Here is a 21,251-nt window from a genome sequence, read left to right as displayed (position 1 = left end):
AGATAATCTTTTCACATCTTTGGTATCCTCCCTTCTTTCTGCTATTTAAGTACTGTAAAGAAGACAAGAAAAAAGCCATCTTAGAATGTTTGAATGCATAATCACTTGAAATGAAATATAACTTTTAAAAAAATAAATTAGTTTGTTTTTTTTAAAAAATGAAATGGACAACTGCAGCAAATTTCTGTTGAGTGCTAATGCTTATAACAGGGTAGTTTAAGTAATTTTCAGGAGCAGAGCTATATAATTAACCATATTTCCCAGTTGTCACAACAAAATCTATTTCATCAGCTAGGTTATGCACTTGAAGAGTTTCTCAGAGTTACCATAGCAATTAAATCTTTAGGTTATTGTGTTTAAGTTTATCCAAACAAGTTTAGTGAAGATAGAGGGAATTTAGCATGCTGGTGTCTTCTTATCCTTTGAAAGGATTCCATATTTATGCGATGGCACAGGAAGGAACCCCTCACTTTAAAACATATAGAAACATAGAATGATGGTCTGGAGAGGAGCAACCAAATGTTCAAAGGCAAGAAAATAAAAAATAAAGATCTTGGGAAGAAGATTAGGAATTTCGTAGCTTACAGAATTACAGATTCACAGTGTTTCAGGTACAGAAGAACTTGCAACCAGAATAAGATTCCTTCTCCAATGTACAAAAAAAATCATGTAACATTTGTTTGAAGATCTAAAGGAAAAAGGAAATGTCTACTTTATGAAATGATCTATTCTACTTTAGGAAAGATTTTATTTTTAATAAAGATAGTTATATTTGATTTGCTATTTACGTAGAGTCCAACTCTAATCAACTTTAACTTCAACACATTGAAGTTCAGGCCATTTGAGATTCTTTCCAACTTAACTTATGAACAGTTCTATGAATTTTCACTCAACTCATTTCCTCCAAGGGGTAGAAAGCACTACAGCCCTCAACAAAGGCCAATGAATATTATATCAGGCTAGAAAAAATAATATCAAAAATCATCTGGAAGAAAAAAAAAGGTCCAGAATATCAAGGGAATTAGTGAAAAGAAATGTGAGGGAAGGCCACTTTGTCACACCAGATCATAAATTGTAGTATAAAACAGGAATAATCAAAACCAATTTGTACTGACTAAGAAATAGAGCGGTAAATCAGTAGAATAGGTCAGGTACACAATACACAATACTCAATGACCATACCAATCTACTATTTGATGAACCCCAAGACCCTAGTTTTTGGGATAAAGCTCACTATTTTACAGAAACTACTGGGAAAAACAGGAAAATAGTATGGCAATAACTGGGCATAGACCAATATCTAACATTGTATAGCAATAGAAAGTTCAAATAGATACACTATAGATATAAAGTCTGATTTATAAACAAATCAGGGTAGCAAGGAATAGTTTATCTGTCAGACTTATGGTGAATGGAGGAATTTATGACCCAACAAGAGATAGAGATCATCATTTTTAAAAAATACATAATTGATTAATTTTTTAGTTTTCAACTTTCACTTCCACAAGAATTTGAATTCAAAATATTCTCCCCCTCTCTCCTCAACCCCAGGACAGCATGCACTCCATTCACCCCTTTCTTCAGTCTGTCCTCCATTCTATTGCCCACCCTTCTTCCATTGCTGTCCCCTCCATTTTCCTGTAAAGTAAAATAGATTTCTATACTCCATTGCTTGGGTATCTTAATTTCCAGTCGTATACTAAAACAATTTTTTATATTCATTCTTAAAGCTTTCCATTTCTTATTCTCTCCCTCCCCACCCACTCTCATCTAGAAAACAAGCAATTCAACAAACATCATACATGTATAAAAATGCAAAGCACTTCCATAATAGTTGTGTTATAAAAGATTCATCACATTTCTGTCCTATCCTGATCTCCATTTATTCCCTTCTCTCCCTTGACCTCTCCTGCCACAATAGTGTTTGCTTCTGATTATCCATTTCCCCAACTTGCTGTTACTTCTATTATCTTCCCTCTCCTATACCCTTCCCCTGTGCCTTCCTGCAGGGTAAAATAGATTTCCATAAACAATTGAGTATGATATTCCTACTTAAGTCAAATCCCATGAGAGTAAGGCTCATTTACTTCCTTTCTTCTCCAGTCCCTTCTCTTCCATTGTAAAAGCTCTTTCTTCTCTCTTTTACATGAGATGATTTGCTACATTCTATCTCTCCCTTTTTCTTACTCCTAGTACATTCCATTCAACAGTAAATTCTATTTTTTTAGGTATTCTTCCTTCATATTCAGTTCACCCTGTGCCCTCTATGTGTGTATGTGTGTGTACTACGTGTGTGTGTATGCATGTGTGTATATACATATAGGTATATATTCATATATATACATATATATACACACATTCACCCCTGTACATACACAGACCTACACACATGTAATGTACACATACATGCCTACATATATATATATATACATATATATATATGTATATATATATATTCGCTCTAACTGCCTTAATACGGAAAATGGTCTCATGAGTTAACAAGTAACATTTTTCCATGTAGGAATGTAAACAGTTCAACTTTAAACTCCAATGAGTTCCTTAAGCCTTCTCTTTCCTCTTTATCTTTTCATGTTTCTCTTTATTCTTGGATTTGAAAATCAAATTTTCTGTTCAGCTCTGTTCTTCTCAACAAGAATGATCAAAAGATCTCTATTTCATTGAAATTTCATTTTTTCCCTTGAAGTATTATACTCAGTTTTGCTGGGCAGGTGATTCTTTTGTTTAATGCTATCAACTTTGACCTCTGGAATATCATATTCCATGCCCTTCAATCCCTTAGTGTAGAAGCTGCTAAATCCTGTGTTACCCTGATTGTATTTCCACAATACTTGAATTTTTTTTTTTCTTTTTGGCTACTTACACTATTTTTCTCCTTGACTTGGGAACTCTGGAATTTGTCTACGATATTCCTCGGAGTTTACCTTTTGGTATCTATTTCATGAGGTGATTGGTGAAATCTTTCCATTTCTGTTTTACCCTTTGGATATAGAATATCAGAGCAGTTTTCCTTGATAATTTCTTGGAAGATGATGTGTAAGCTCTTTTTTGAGCATGGTTTTCAGGTAGACCAATAATTTTTAAACTATCTCTCCTGGATCTATTTTCTAGGTCAGTTGTTTTTTCAATGAGATATTTCATATTGCCTTCTAGTTTTTCATTCTTTTGATTTTGTTCTATAATTTCTTCATTTCTCATAAAGTCATTAACTTCCATCTCCTCCATTTTAATTTTTAAAGAACTATTTTCTTCAGTGAGTTATTGAACTTCCTTTTCCTTAGACCAATTCTGGTTTTAAAAGCATTCTTCTCATTATTGGCTTTTTGGACCACTTTTGGCATTTGGGTTACTCTATTTTTAAAGGTGTTATTTTCCTCAGAAATTCTTTGGGTCTCCTTTACCAAGCTGTTGACTCTCTTTTCATGATTTTCTTGCATTGCTCTCATTTCTTTTTCCAACTTTTCCTCAACCTCTCTTACTTTATTTTCAAAATCCTTTTTGAGCTCTACCATGGCCTGTGAAAAGTGCATATATTTTTGGAGGTTTTGGATGTAGAAGCCTTGATTTTCATGTCTTCCTCTGAGGGTATGCTTTCTTCTTCCACATCTGAAAGGATGGAAGAAAGTATCTTTTTTACCCTGAAAGTAACCTTCTGTAGTCTTATTTTTTCCACTTTTTTGGGCATTTTCCCAGTCATTTATTTGACCTTTGAATCCTTTGTTGAGTGGAGGGTGTTCCACCCTAGGCTTCAGAAATTTTGTGCAGTTGTTCTCTGAGATATCTCTAGGGACCTGTAAGTTCTCAGTTCCTCCAAGATGTCACAATCAAGGAAGAGTACTTCACTCCTCTTCTGGCCTGAGATGTGGTCTGTGAGCAACTACCAACACTCTTTTCTGCCTTGAAATTGCAAGTAGGGTTCCCTCTCCACATCCAACACCACCAGTGCTCCTCCTCATCCCAGGACTACCACTCAGGACTGAAACCCAGATCAACTTTGTGATTTTCCCACGGTCTTTAGGGTGAGGGGTGGATGCTGCTGCCACCCTGAGATCAGGGCTGGGGCTGGACCATTCTCCCCTCTCACTCAAGTGGAAGACCTTTCTTACTGACTTTTCAATGTATCTTTGGTGCTTGTAGGTTGTAGCTACTACCTGTGATTCAGTGCCCTGAAGCCTGCTCCAGTCTTATCCAAACCATGTGGCCCAGGCTGGGCTGAGCTCTACTCTGATCCTGGTGTTCTAGACCTTTGTTCTCAGCCTTCTAGGCATTCTAGGGCTGGAAATCTGTTTCACTTTGTCATTTTGTGACTTTTACTTCTCTAGAATTTGTTTATAGTCATTTTATACAGGTATTGTATAGGCTATGGGGTGAGAACTGGAGCAGGTCGGTCCTTGTACTGCACTATCTTGTGTCTGCCCACCCTTCCTCCCCCAAGAATATTATGAAATAAAAAATGGACAATTTTGATTACATTAAATTGAAATTTTTTTGCATAAATAAAGTCAATGCAACCAAAATTAGGAGGTATTCAGAAAATTGAATAAGAGGTTTTACAACTTGTGTCTTTGATAAAGGCCTCATTTCTAAAATATATGGAGAACTGTCAAATGTACAAGAACAGAAGTCATTTCCCAATTGATAAATGGTCAAAGTATATGAATAGGCAAGTTTTCAGAGAAAGACATTAAATTTATCTATACTCATATGAAAAAAATACTCAAAATCACTATTGATTGGAGAGATACAAATCAAAACAACTCTGAGGTACCACATCACACCTGTCAGATTGGCTAACATGACAAAAAAGAAAAATGATAAATGTTAGAGAAGATGTGGGAAAGTTTGAAAAGTAATTCATTGTTCATGGAGCTATGAGCTGATCCAGTCATTCTGGAAAACAACTTGAAAAGACGGCCAAAGGAGTATAAACTGTGCATACTTTTAGATGCAGCAATACCACCTTTAAGTCTATATCCCAAAAAGATCATAAAAATGGAAAAAATTCCCACATGTACAAAAATGTTTATAGCAGTTCTTTTTGTAGTGACCAAGAACTGGAATTTGAGGGTATGTCCATCAATCGGGAATGGCTTAACAAGTTGTGCTATATGAATATAATGGAATACTCATTTCCTACAAGATATGATGAACAGGTAGACTTCAGAAAACCCTGAAAAGACTTACATAAACTAACTCATGCTGAGTGAAGTGAGCAGAACCTGAACATTGTGTACAACAGCCACAGCATGCAGTGACTGATTTTGATGATCTTAGCCTTTGTCAACAATGCAAGGACCTAAAATAATTTTAAAGGACTGGTGATTGAAAATGTCATCCAAATCAAGAGAAAGAACTCTGAGTCAGAATGCAGAGCAAAGCAGATTACTTTCTTTCTTGTTTTGTTTTATTTTCTTTCTCTTGATTTCTCCCATTCATTATAAGTCTTCTATGCAACGTGACTAATGTAAAAATGTGTTTAATAGAAATGTATGTGTAAATCTTATATCAGATTAAATGCTGTCTTGAGGAGGAAGAGTGGGAGTGTGGGGGAGAAATTTTAAAACTCATGGAAGTTATTGTTGAAAACTAAAAATTCATAAATAAATAAATTGGAAAAATAATAAAGACTAAAATATTATTTTCCTATGGCAACTCTAATATTTTGGAACCATCTTAGGCACAACAGACAGGAATTCAACGAGTCAGTCAATACACATTTAATTAATGACTCCTATCTACTAAGAACTTCCTAAGTACTAGGGATACTCCCCCCATCCCCCACCAAAAAAAAAAAAAGGCAAAGACAGTCAGTTCCTGTTCTCAAGGAGTTCAGAATCCTACCTCACAATCTACACATTACAAGTGATTATATACAAACAAACTATGTAGGTAATAACCAGGAAATAAAAGGGACAAAATACACTAGAGAGATTAAGTGTAATAAGAGAGATAGGGAAAGTTTCCTTAAAGTCAATGACAGAACCCAGGAGATAAAGATGAGAAGAGAGAATATTACACACATTGGGGACAATAAGAAAACATACCAAGAGACAAGAGCTAGAGTGTGTTATGTGAGGACGACTCTAGATATTCCAGTGCCTGACAAAGATATTCAATTCTTCCTATGTCAACAGTTTTTCTAGAAATACAATTCCCAACGAAGGACCTAATCTTATTGAAGCTATTATTCTACTTCTGTGTCCTGGCTTCCTAAAGGCTTGTTCCAAATGGGGCAGAGTAATGATCACAGATATAGTCCTTAAGGGTTATCTAATCCATCACCTTCATCTTACAGATGAAGAAACAGAGGTGATTTGCATAATAGGGACAAAGGAAGGAAGGAAACAAGTATTTGTTAAGTGCCTACTATGTGTCTGGCACTAAGAAGCACTTAACAGATAAAATCTCATTTGAACTTCAGAAAAACCCTGTGAGGTAAGTGCCATTATTGCCCCAACTTCACAGTTGAGGAAACTGAGACAGAGAGTTTAAGTGCTTTGTCCAGGCTCAAAAATCTAGTATAGGTCTGAGGCTAGATTGAACTCATATCTTCCTGACTTTAGTTCCAGAGCTCTATCTGCTGATCAACCTGACTGCTTCTAAGTGACTTGTGGCATAGTTGGAAGATCAATGAATCTCAAATCTCAACATTACAATACAATTTAATTGCATGAGCAGAATATTCAGAACCAGAACAAGATAAAATATGCTCAGTTCAACTACAATTTGAAATGAATACAGTTGAATTAGTTTTTGTGGCATCACAAAAATAATAATTTTCTGAATGATAGAGTAGTGGATTCTACACAGAACAGACACAGCAGGGCTCTTGCTACCACCTTTCCAAAAGGGAAGAACTTAAAAGAAGATGGGAAATATAAAAAGACTTATTTGGGTTATACAATGAAAAGAGAATAAAGAAAAAGAGAGAGGCAGAAACTCCTTCAGGATGGAAAAATGGTGCCATTTAAAAAAAATAGTTTTCATTCCATTCAAGTTTGGGGTAAAGAAATTCTAAAATAAGAGGATGGACTAATAACAAAGGGCATGCATTGCTGAATTGCTTTGGAGAAGAGAGTGGAAGAGAAAAACTCAACTAAGTTTATGGATATTTGTTGCAACAAAACGTATAAAATAATTTAACATAAGCTGCTATTTCAAGAGAAGAAATTAAAGTATGTTGGTATGTATGAGGTAGGTTGTCAAAAAAAAAAAGTTTTGTTTTGTTTTGTTTTTTAAATTAGGAAAAAAAATCCATCAATAAAAAGGGGCAAAATGGGTTATGCGTTCTTTGGCATATTTATATTCTTATGATTGTAGGTTACAAGTAAAAACAGATTACATTATTTTCAGGCATTTCGGTGAACATCTTTTGATATAGCACACTGATAACCCAGAATTTTACACAGCATAGTGGCCTCTGCAAACTAGGACAAGTTATTCCAAATTCCAGCAAACTCGGTAGGGTATGATAAACATCTACCTGACTTAATCCCCAAATAACGTAAGCAATTTCATTTAATATTTTCTCTTCAATTTAAGTCTTTTATTTTTTCCTAAAACTGTTAAAAATAAAGTCTTATATAAAAGGGCAGACGAAACTAATGATAACATTGGAATAATGAATTTCCTAGTTATAGAATAAAGGAATATGAATCTCATATTTCTTTAAATGTCAGGATAAATTTAATACAATGTTATATGTTATTAAAAACAAACACATTTTCATTTATTATATAGACATTTTATTCACTGTGAATTGAAGGAAATTTTAATTTCTGAAAATTGACCTTTTATGAAATTTGATAATTGCAGAAAGCGTGCTTTATTTTTTAACTTTAATTTCTCTTCATTTTTATATGTAGTACATGCTTTGAACTTTGGAAGTGATTGTGTGACATGAGAAACACTGGCATAGGACCATTCAGCATGGCATCTCCACATCAGAAAAAGTGCTGTGCTGAATGAACAAAGCAAAACTGAAACAGTTCAAAGGAAATATAGGATGCACAAATGGGGAGTATTCATCCCAAATGCTCACACAGACTATCTATGTTCAATCTGTGGTAGAGCCTTCCAAGCTCTGATTAGTCTGATCAGCCAAAGTTGGACACATTGAAACTTGACTTTATTATAGTGATGTCATTTCGTCCTCTTCAAAAAAAAAAAAAAAAAAAAAAAGGAAAACAACCTAATCTAACATGCTCTGAAGACTTATTACCCTTTTCCCACTACACCTAGCATTCTAAGAATCCAAAGAGCAATTTATCTGTGCCTACAGGGGTATTTCGTGTCTTTCTTTTTTTAATGTTTATTTATTTAGTTTTAGTTTTCTACACACATATCCACAAAATTTTGAGTTCGAAATTTTCTCCCCATCTCTCCCCTCCCCCACCCCAAAAGGCTGCGCATTTTCTCATTACCATTTTCTCCAATCTGCTCTCCCATCTGTCATGCCCCTCCTTTCCCTTATCCCCATCTTCTCTCTTTTCTTGTAGGTAAAAGACATTTCTATACCTCATTACCTGTATTTCTTATTTCTAAGCTGCATGCAAAAACAATTCTCAAAATTTGTTCCTAAAACTTTGAATTCCAGCTTCTCTCCCGTCCTCCCTCCCCATCCATCCCCACTGAGGAGGCAAGTAGTTCAATACAGGCTATATATGTGTCATTTTGCAAAAGACTTCTATAACAGTCATATTGTGCAAGACTAATTATATTTCTCTCCACCCTATCCTGCCCCTCATTTGTTCTATTCTCTCTTTTGACCTTGTCCCTCCTCAAAAGTGTGTACTTCAATTTACTCTCTCCTTCCATCTGCCCTCCTTTCTATCATCCCACCCAGCCCACTTATCCTCTTCTCCCCTACTTTCCTGTAGTGTAAAATAGATTTTCATACCAAATTGAGTTTACATGTTATTCCCTCCTTAAGTCAAATATAATGAGAGTAAGCTTCACTTTTTCCCCTCACTTCCCCCCTTTTCCCCTCTATTGATAAAAATTTTTCTTGCCACTTTCATGAGTGATAATTTGCCACATTCCATTTCTCCCTTTCTCCTCCCAATATATTCCTCTCTTACCCCTTAATCTTATTTTTTAGATATCGTCCTTTCCTATTCAACTCACCCTGTGCTATCTGTCTACACACATATGTGTATAATCCTTCCAACTACCCAAATATTGAGAAAGGTTTCAAGAATTACAAATATTCTATTTCCATGTAGTAATATAAACATTTCATCTTTAGTAAGTCCCTTATGATTTCTCTTTCCTGTTCACTTTTTCATGCTTCTCTTGATTCTTGTGTTGGAAAGTCAAATTTTCTATTCACTTCGGGTCTTTTCATTAAGAATGCTTGCAAGTCCTCTATATCATTGAATGACCATTTTCTCCCCTGAAGTATTATACTCAGATTTACTGGGTAGGTGATTTTTGGTTTTAATCCTAGTTCCTTTGACTTCTGGAATATTTTATTCCAAACACTGTGATCCCTTAATGTAGAAGTTGCTATGTCTTGTGCTATCCTGATAGTATTTCCACAATACCCAAATTACTTCTCTCTAGCTGCTTGCAATATTTTTTCCTTGACCTGGGAACTCTGGAATTTTGTTCCATTATTTCTAGGAGTTTCTATTTTCGAATATCTTTCAGGAGGTGATCAGTGGATTCTTTTAATATTTATTTGACCCTGCTGTTCTAGAATATCATGGCAGTTTTCTTGATAATTGCATGGAAGGTGATGTCTAAGCTCTTTTTTTTTGACCATGGATTTCAAGTAGACCATAATTTTTATACTGTCTCTCCTGGATCTATTTTTCAGGTCAGCTGTTTTTCCAATGAGATATTTCAAATTATTTTCCATTTTTTTTTTATTCTTTTTGTTTTGGTTTGATTTCTTTTTGATTTCTTCTAAAGTCATTAGCTTCCATTTACTCCATTCTAACTTTTAAAGAACTATTTTCTTCAGTGAGCTTTTGACATCCTTTTCCATTTGGCTAATTCTGCTTTTTAAAACATTCTTCTCATTGGCTTTTTGGACCTCTTTTGCAAATTGAGTTAGCCTATTCTTAAAGGTGTTATTTTCTTCTGCAATTTTTTAATCTCCTTTAGCAAGCTGTTGACTTGTTTTTCATGATTTTCTTGCATCCCTCTCATTTCTCTTCCCAATTTTTCCTCTGCATCTCTCACTGGATTTTCTAAATCCTTTTTGAGCTTTTCCATGACCTGAGACCATTGCATATTTATTTTTTAGGTTTTGGATGCAGAAGTCTTGACTTTTTGATGGTAAGCATTGTTCTTCCTCATCTGAAAGGATGAAAGAAAATGCCTATTCACCAAAGAAGTAGTCTTCTATGGTCTTATTTTTCACCCTTTTTTGGGTATTTTCCCAGCCAGTTACTTGACTTTTGAGTCCTTTATCAAGAGGAGGATATATTCTGGGGACCTGTAAGTTCTCAGTTCCTCCAAGGTGGCACAATCAAAGGAAAGGAGTTTACTCCTCTTCAGGCCTGCACTCTGCTCTGGGAGCTTCCACAGGCTTTTCTGCCCAAAATCTTTGAAGCTATCTTTGGTGTTTATGTGTTGAGCAATGTGTAAACCACAGCTACTGCCAGGGATTTCACCCCCAAGACCTGCTCCAGTTCTCTTCCTGACAATGCTGCACAGCCAAGGTTTGGCTGTACTCTGCTCCAAGACTGGAGCTATAGAGCTTTTCTGCTCAGAAACTGCAAGTCAGTTTCCGTCTACATAACTGCCTCCAGCTCCACCATACCAGCCCTCCTCCTCACCTCAGGATCATCACTCAGGGCTGAGATCCAGATCAGTTGCTTGATTAACCCAGTGGCTTTAGGTGCAGGGCTCCTAAAATGGATTCTGTGCTACAGTAACTGCTGCCACACTGGGTCAGCTGGGACCAGACTACTTTCACTTCTCACCCAGGAGAAAGTGCTTTTTCACTGACCTTTGAAGCTGTCTTTGGCATTTGTGGGTTGAGTAATCTGAGAACTGCTGTTGTTACTGGGGATTCCACCCTTGAGGCCTGCTTGTACCTCTAGGCCAAGGCTGGGCTGTGTTCCAAGGGCTGGGCCTTTCTCTGAGCCTGGTGTGATTCCTGTCTGCCTTTTAGGGTGTCTTGGGCTGGAGATCTCTTTCACTCTGTCGTTTTGTGGCTTCTGATGCTGTAGAATTTGTTTAGGGTCATTTTTTACAGGTATTTTATAGTGTGAGAGATGATCTCTGAGGATCTCTGAGTGAAGCCTCCTGAAAGAGCTAATTGTTTCTTCTTTTCTTGAAATATTTGCAGCAGGTTGACCTTGTAAAGAAATATTTCAATACATCCTGTTCTTTATCAGACTTCCCCCCACCTTGTTTTTAGGCATATAGCATTGAGGAATGACACACCTTTTTTTTTCTAAAACTGCTTGCTCTTGCAAAACTTCCCCCCTGCCCTTATCTCCAGGAAGTTTGTGAAATTATCTTTGTCCTTATCTGCTGGAGTAGATTGCCCAAAAATATCGTAGCCTCAGGGTTTGCACCAATGAGCCCTGGAGACAGGGGCTAGGGAGGAGGGGATTGAGGTTAGGACCTATATAATCTGTTGAGCTGAACATACCTCTGTTCTTTTTGGTCCTGCCATCTTTTGGGTGCTCTCAGGGAGCCCTTTCTCGAGAAAGTCAATAAAAGAACTATTCTCTTTGCTGATATTTCTGAGTCTCTTATTCATTTACAAGGTTCTCTGTACCTTATACAATGAGCTATGGGAGAAGAGCTAGAGTAAGTTTGTCTTTTTATTCCACCATCTTGGTTCTGCCTTCTCTGGTGTCTTTCAAGTACTATAGATCATAATGGCCAACTTGTATGCTCTCTCCCACTCTGATTTTCAGATCATCTGTTAACAACAATTAGTCAGTCCAACTTAATCAGCCTTTAGAAAAGGTTGTTTACTAAGGTGGGCCTAGTAAGAGCAGTTGGTACAAAACATTGTCCCACAAATGTCTGTGACACATTCTTTCACAAGGACAAACAGAGTCCAGGGGAAGTGGGTTCAAATGAGTTGCCAGTGTTGACACTTAGCTCAGCTATTCTAGAGTCACTATTAGGAATTCAGTAGATTTTCTGACACTTAAGACATCACAAGGTCCTCCTCTGCCTAAGGTTGTCATTAAGGAGGATAATAAGGCCAAGGCAGAGACTGGGCTCTTCACCTCCCTATCAAGAGATTCTTCCTAAGAAGCTTGGCTGGGAAGCTTGGCTTGAGCTGTCAGATTCTCAACTCCTAAGTAGCAAACTAGCTTCCTGTTCCCATATAAGCCTAACAAGTTCCTCAGCCATTCCAAGTAGCTTTCTTTCCAAAGGCAATTCCCCTTTCAAAGATATCAAGGCATAGGATCTTATCACTTTAAGTGCGGTGGAGTAATTAATTGGTTGGATAATTCATTACCTACCCATGCACCCATTCATATGCTTGCATGTGTGTATATACATGCAAACATGTGGATCCAAATGGTTTCTCAATATTACACAATGCACTGATACACACATGGGTGTGTATCTACATATTCACAAGTTACATGTACATGTATACATGAAACGCTTTGTCTGCTGAGTAAGGTTCTGGAAAACATCCTCAACACCCCTGATGGCATGACTTTCTTTGTAATACAAATCTTCTATTCAGCTATACTCCTACATTCCTTTTTTGGACTTCTGAATCAGTTTCACAATTTCCAAGGGATCTTAGAGATACGTCATGATCTAATGCCTCCCAGTATACCACTTGTAGCTTTCTTAACAAATGTTTACCTAATCTCCTCTCAAAAACTTTGGTAAAGAGGAATCTATGTTTGATTAGAAGCAACCAGTTCCATTTTTGGTCAATTCTAATTATGTTGATATTTTTTTTTTCTGGACTTAAATCTTGGTCTACAACTTCCCCTTTTTTTTCCTAATGTTATCCTTTGGGACCAAACAGAACAGAATGAATCTTTTTTTCATAAATTCCATACCTATATGTACTAAAACATTTTAATCATAAGCCTACAGCAATATTCTCTAGATTAAGCATCCTCAGTTTCCTCCCATCATAAGGTATGTTGATCAGGCTTTCCATGATGCATGTTAGCCTTCTCTGGAAATTATCAGGTTTGTCAATATCCTTCCTAAAATGTGAGGTGAAGAATTAAATCCAAAATTATGTAAGCAACAGAAGAAGTAATTTTGAAATGGAGCTATGAGAGTCCACAAGCATTTATTAAACACTTGCTATGTGATTAAACACTTAATCCAAGCACTGGATTAAATGTTTAGAATATCTAGAGGCAAACAATAGTCTGTGACTTCAAGAAGCTCACAATTTCATAAAGAGTTTATAATCTAATCTATCATTTCCTTTATCTAGGAAGGTAAGTTGTCTTAATGTATCATAAGATAACATCAGCTTTTCTTTGCCTATCATACAAAAGTTTTAAGTCATTTGGAGAATTTAATACACTAAAACTCTTCACTTGTTTTTTTCTCCTCAAATTGATTGCTGTATTTAATACTGTGTTTAGGTATACATTATCCCTTTGTTTCAGTCTTTTAAAAATTAATCAATATTTAATTTTTGTACTTTTTATAATATGTAAGCATTAGGGAGTATGGAAGTTGAAATGACAGAAGAAAGTGAATCATTTTCTTGCTTAATTCCAAATTGTTAACCAAAACAATTGGAACACTTCACTGTTCTAACCATAGCATTTTAGTGATTCTTTCTTTCCATAGGCACCTCTACATTGATTCTTGGATTTTTGTTTATCTTTACCAATTCCAGTACATAAAGTGAAAATTTAAAGTTTCTTAACTTGTATTTCTCACACTACAAGTGATCAAATATATGTTTTCATGAGTTTGCTTATGCTTTTATTTTTTCTTCTGAAAACAGTTGTTCATATCCTTCATTTATCTCTTGGGTATTGGTACTTGAATACCCATCCAGCTATTCTGTCCAGCTATGATTTGAGCTGTGCGCTAACTAAGAACATTTTTAATATCTCTCCTTTCTTCTTTAGTTTTAGTTTCTTGTTAACTATATTTGTTCTTCCTTTCCAAGAGTAGAAAAATCATTCTCCCAAGCAACAAAATAAAACCAAAATAGGAATTGGACAGTTTTTTATTTTTTTCACAATTGCTTACAATTCAAGAAGCAATTATTTATTGCCTACTATTTGCCAAGAATTGTCCTAGGATTTATGCATACCAATACAAAAGTGTTTCTTTTGTTACATGTTCTTTTTCTCCAAGAGTTAATTTAGCACAGTAGAGATAGAGAAAGTGCCATATGACAAGAAGATGCATATGATCAAATATGGTCTTATTAGGGATGGGTGGAGTGAGTCTGGACTTGTCACAAATATGGGTAGTTATCAGCATGAAAATTCCGATAAATGCCAGTCTGTAATTTGCAGTCTTAGAAGGTTGCCTTTTTTTTTTATTTATTTTATTTTAAGTTTGCAACTTGCCCTTGATTACATAGTTAGTAGATATGAGATGTGGGACTTCAACCAGGTTTTCCTGATACTGAGATCAATTCTTTATCTACAAAAAAATACTGCCTCTCTATTATGTTAGTGATATGGAATTTTTTAAAATGATGGTGTTTGCATATTCAAGTCTGATGGCATTGATTACATTATTGAGATATTGGAAATTTTCCAGCAAAAGAGAACCATTGAAAAAACCCTTTGGCTAATAAATTATCCTCTTTGTTCCATAAACAAACAAAAAAGGCAGCTAAATTATTCTATTTAGGAGGTGGTTACAATTCTTAATCTTTACTCAAACTTTACAAATAAGCAGCAAATAATTTTAAAAGGGCATTTTCCCCAACAGAGTAAGTTCCAGGGTGAAGTATCATTTAGATGTTTACCCAGAGCAATATTCTATACCACATGCATCTACAATTGCCTTTGCATGTAATTAAATCTTCATCAGATCTACTATTCATAATTAAAATGATTAAGTGATGTTCAGCTCAATCTGTTTGAGAAGACAGGATATTACATAGTAGATTTTCAAAAGATTTTGATTTTCAAAATTAAATTATAGTTTCTAGACTTAAATTGTTACCCTTAAAACATGGAAAACTCTTCTATTTTAAGCATCTTATATCACAATGGTTTCAGAGAGTCAGTTCATAGTAGACAATTTCTGCAGCTGGAGCTGGAGCTGTTAACTTTTTAAATTTTTTTAGTGATGTTCTGTATTTTTATCACAATTACTTCCCCAAATACTACCCTTCTCCCCACAAAAATACACACACCAGAGAACTTTATATTTAATAATATACATTGTAAGGAAAATGAATCAGATGTTGATGTGTTTTATAGAGTTTGACTTATTCCCTTCCCCCTACATTGTACAACATCATTTTACTGACAAGAGGAGATATTTTCCATAAGTGTCATTAATTATTATCTTCAAAGTTGACCTTTCCATTTATCTGAGTTGTGGTATTTTTTGTCATTGCTCTATTTTATATTACCTCAGCCATTGGGTATCCTCATATTTGTCATTTCTTATTACACAATCAAATTTAAACATAAGCACATAAAGTTAATGCCACAATTCTTTCATTGACAGGTCACCACTTTGTTTCCATTTACTTCATTTTTTCTGTGCCCAGCTCTGTTTAAATTACTGACTTTTGGTAGTGAGAAAATGGAGTGTCATAATGAAACACAGAGGAGAAAGCTGTAATCTTGACTCTGCTTCTTATTACCTTGGTGACTTGGACATGTCATTACCTTTCCTTATACCTCAGATTCCTCATTTATAAAACAATGTTGGACTAGGTGATGTTCAGGTCACTTAGGATTCTTAACCAATAAGTGGTAAATATTAACTTCCAGACTCATATTGAAGCTTTTCAAACTTGCTTGGTTTCCACCTATCCTTCTAAACTTTTAAGTTGTCAAATTCATGGAACAGTCTAATAGGGAAAGTATGGTCTAATGTTTTTTTTTTTTTATTTGAAAGGATGAGAAATGTCTTCTTTAAACTGATAAATGGCAACTCTAATGAATTAACTGCTTCAAAAAGCCTCTACTAAAGTTATTTTGTAGGAAAATTCAGCTCTGGAATAGCTGCTGTAAATGCATCATGATCTCTAGTTTGTATCTGACAAATTATGTCCCTTCAAAAATCAGTGTCAGTACTTATTATGCTTGTTATGAATTGACTGTTCTGTCACTGAATTTATTTTAATCCAAAAATTTTGCTTTTGTATAAGAGTACAAATATGTATTTATGAAACATGTAGACCTTAAAATGACATTACATATCACAATAGAAGGGTGGCTATCTTGATTAAGGGTTTTCAACCTTTTTGTGTGTTCTAAGGAAAGCTTGGGCAGTTTAGCGAGGGGGAATAGAAAGGGAAAGGTAACATGTATTTATATAGAGCTTACTATATGCCAGATACTGTTCTAAGTGCGTTACAAATATTATCTCATTTAATCCTCACAATAGACCTGGAAGTTATGTTCTGTTATTATTCTCATTTTACATTTAAAGTAACAGATAAACCAATGTCACTTACCCAGGGTTACATAGCTAGTAAGTGTCTGAGGTCATATTTGAACTAAGGTCTCTCTGACTCCAGATTCATTACGCTACTGTGCCAACTAGCCATCTACATATCATAATTTGGGCATTTAAAAACATTCTGAGAAGGGGAATTAAACGCTTTTTAAAAATGCATAAAATAAAATTTAAAAAGGAATAAAATATACAATGGAAATCAATGACATTGAAATCATGTTATCAAGCTATTAAAAATATTCAAGGATTGCATGTCAAGAATATATTAGGGGACAGAAATGATACTAGTGCTTAGTCTTGCTTCTGGCAAACTTTTTTTGAGCAATGATATACTATTTCATACAGGCTATGTTTCTTTGCACCTCCCTGCTTTTCCTGCTTGTTCTGCTTTTGGGAACCATAGTGATCACATTTGATCCCAGCTCCACATGACAACCTTTCCCAAGAAGTTCTTGTACTCAACTTCCACATCTCCCCTAAGTTTTCTCAGTTGTAGACATCTCTAATTCTTTCAAGCAATTATCATACAATATGTGTACAGTAATGCATGTAACTTACTTTCCAAACCCTAAAGCCCTATAGAAATATTGACTAGTACTATCATTGTTGTCCAGTTAAGGGGTACATTGGAAGAGATCAGGCAATTGAACAAACTTATGCTGATGCTTTCCTACAGTGTTCACTTCAACCTGCCACACATTCACGCTCCTACTCTTTCTTCCCCTCTCCTGCACACACCTTTGCTGTTTAAGGATCATTTAACTTAAAATACAGTGGGGAAAGTTAATTGACAATCTCTGCTCCTACAAAATCATTCAGGCATATTTTGCTGCCTGGAAACCAAGCTGGCTTTCTTTCTACCAACAAAAAAAATTCATTTGTTTATGCTGATCAATGCAAATAGATCAACTCCTTGTGAACTAGGGACTTTATTGCTGCTCAGAACTTTTGAAATAAGGATTTCCATCCCTTGTCCTCTCACCTTATATAAGAAAATGGAGGAAATGGTGCTTGAATGATTGTGAATATGTATTTTGAAATTTGCATGTATTTTGTGATTCACTGAATCATAATATCTTAAAGCAAAAATGACCCTTATAGGTTATCTTGTTTATCCCCATCAATTTACAAAGGAGAAAATTAAGGAGCAGAAGGGGATACCATGATGATATTTTTTTCTCAGAACCAAGTAACTTATTTGTTATGTAGAGAAACTATTTGTATTTGTCCATTTTTATGTTATGGCAGCAGTGAACATTCATAGCCTCACATAGACAATCAAGGAATTTCATAATTGGAAGGGAACTCATTGACCAAATAGCCCCGTTTGGTAAACATCCTCTCAAAACTGTCCTAAGGTCCCATTGATATATTTATTTTACAATCAACCAGAAGATATATTAGATAATAAAGAAATTTACTTATCTAGATTACCTGAACTGCTAATTAGGCTTATTAAACACACACACACACACACACACACACACACACACACACATAGAGTTGAGATTTTTAGCAGTTGTTTTCGAAGCAAATTGTGAGCACTAATGAGTAGCTGGGAGCCAAACATTTCACAGGAATGTTCACAGGAAACATCAGATCAAGAGATCCAATTTCCAATTTGACTAAAAATTATCCCTGTGTCTGGAAGAAAGCAGGATTCTTGTATAAAGAAAATATTAGTGTATAGACCATGAGTAGGTTGAAAAAGATTTACACTCAAAATTTCTTTTTCTAGAATTAAAAATGGTAATGTCGATTATAAAACTATATTTTACCAACGTAAAATTTAATTGATTCACAATATCTAGATTTACTAGGAATGATCTAGAGATAATGTATTAATGTAAGCAAAACTGTGTGCTAGATCTAGAGTCAGATGACCTGGTTCAAAATCCTTGTTCTGATGTTAACTGCCTATAATTCTATTTCTGTTAAGGGCATCACTGTCTTTGCAATCAGCCAGGTACAGAATTTGGTTGAGACCTCCTCAAGTCCCACCTCAGCCTCAGCCCTCATATCCAATCAATTGTTTAACTCTTATTAATTTTATCTTCAGAATATCTCTTACATACATCCCCTTCTGTCCATTGACTGAACCACTACTCTAATTTTGACCCTCATCATCTCTTGCTTTAATTTTTTGTAGTAACTTCATAATTGGTCTTTCTGCCTTGTCTCTTCCCTATCAAATGCATTCTTCACACAATTAGTTAAGTGATATTCATAAAGTATGTGTCTGAACACTTCACTCTCTGTTTAATATATTCTACTGGCTCCTTATTACCTCTAAATATAAACATAACATTCTCTAACTCTTAAATACCTTTAGAACTTTCTTTTCTAGTCATCTTACATTTTATATCTTTTAATGTAGTCTATGATCCAGTTCCACTGGCCTACTTACTGTTGCTCACAGATGACATTCTGTCTCCTGACTCCGTATCTTGTTACACGTTTTTTTCCCATGCGTGATATGCTTTTTCTCTTCATCTCCATTGCACCACTTTCCAAGATTTCAGCTTGTTTTAAAACTTACATCAAATCCCACCTTCCGTAGGAAGCTTCCTTCTATCTCCCCGCTACACTATCCTTCCTCTGAAATTACCTTCCATACATACCCACCCATGTGTATGTATGTACGTATATGTATATATAACATACATAGCTATTTGAATGATGTATTCCCAACTAGAATGTCAATCAATCAAAAAGAATTTGTTGTGTTTGCTGTATGCTAATCACTGTGCTAAGCATCAGGGATAAAACAAAAGTTAAAAAAACAAAGCCAAAATAACAATAATAAAAAGTTAAACAAAACACTGCCATATAGAAGATAAGATAAACTAAGGTAATATAAAAGCTTCTTGTAGTAGGCAAAATTTGAGTTGAGTCTTGAAGGAAACCATGGTAAAGAAGAAGTAGAAGTGAAACAAAAAGTGGAATTTAAGGGACAAAATGATTGATGAAGCGGTGAAGAAGGGATGGAAGTCATTAAAAAATAGTACAGTAATGGGAAATGGAGTGCAGTATTTGAAGAGTTTTAAGCAGGTCAAAATAATTACTTGATAGAGTGATGGTAGGAGTAATGAGTAAGAGAAATGGGAATACTGGAAAAGATGAATGTGTGGTTCCCTAAAGGTGAAGACAACATTTTTAACATGTATTTAGCATAGTATCTGACACATAGCAAGCTTACATAAAAGTTTGATGACTGACTGCATCCAACACAGAGAAAGAGGATACATTATGAATTTTAGCACTGCTATATTCATTCCAAGTTAACCTGAAGTATAAAGGGAGTTAGTTAATAAACATTTACTAAATGCCTAATATGTGTGAGGCATTGTCCTAAGTTGTTGGAACATAAATAAAGACAAAAAATAGTGCCTACTCTCAAGGAGGTCAGAATCTAGTAGAGATTAATAGACATGCAATATACTATTGAATAAAAATACTGTGTTGATCATCAGAATTAGAAAAATCATTCCAGGTTACAGTAACACACAATGGAAAGTTCCTATTTCATTCCTATTACAGTAACAGGTAAAATTCCCAGATTACCATCAATTTTAACAACCAAAGGGGAATCTTACCTCTCCTAAGATAGCCAAAGGATAAAGTCCAGCAATGTGGAAAATTGGGACAGCTTAAGGGAATAATATCTGTACCTCTCATATATGATGACTAGGGCTTTGGACATTGCTTGATCTGATCTATGAGACTTCTGTTAGTCCTTCAAGAACTTCCTGAAGGAATTTTCTTGGTATAGCCTTGCATCTGCTTATCAGAATCTTGCCAATGAGGGGCTATCTTGATATCCCTGCTGAGACAGAGAACTTGATAAGCATGGAACAGTAGGTCAATTTGTCACAGTCAGAGGTGATGACCTATGCCCAGCATACTCTGGTTTTATACTCAGTGAATACAAATGACTTACGGATTATGTAATCAATACCTAATCAATATTTGAGATATTTAGTGCCAATATATCTCCATTTTTATGGATAATCCCCTAATCACATGTAAAAAGAGTTTTCAACATTATTTTTCTTAAATTTTGAGTTTCTATTTCTCTCCCTTTCTCTCCTCTATTCTCCCTGAGATAGTAATCAAAAGACATGTTATACATGTGTAAGCATGCAAAATATATTTCCATATTCATCAGGTTAAAAAAGAGAACACAGACATAATAAAGTACTTTGATCTGCATTCAGACTCTATCAATTTTCACACCCCATCCCCCATGCCCCCACCCTGCTGGTGTATAGCTTTTTTCAGCATGAGTCCTTTAGAATTGTCTTGGGTCACTGTATTACTGAGAAGAGTTAAGTCATTCCTAGATGTTTATCATACGATATTACCGTTACTGTATATAGTGTTCTCCTGGTTCTGCTTACTTCACTCTGCATCAGTTCATGTAAATCATCCTAGGCTTTTCTGAAAATATCCAATTCAGCATTTCTTATAACTCAATAATATTCTGTTGCAATCATGTACCACAACTTGTTAAACCACTCTCAAGTTAAAGGACATCCCCTCAATTTTCAACTTGTTACCATCACAAAAAGATCTGCTATAAATATGTTCCTAAAAATAGATCCTTTTCCCATTTCAAAATCTCTTTGGGATAAAACCTAGAAGTGGTATGGCTG

Source organism: Notamacropus eugenii, chromosome 6 (genome assembly GCF_028372415.1).
Source record: "Notamacropus eugenii isolate mMacEug1 chromosome 6, mMacEug1.pri_v2, whole genome shotgun sequence".
Taxonomy (NCBI): domain Eukaryota; kingdom Metazoa; phylum Chordata; class Mammalia; order Diprotodontia; family Macropodidae; genus Notamacropus; species Notamacropus eugenii.
The sequence above is the reverse complement of the archived record's forward strand: the minus strand, read 5'-3'. Positions refer to the sequence as shown.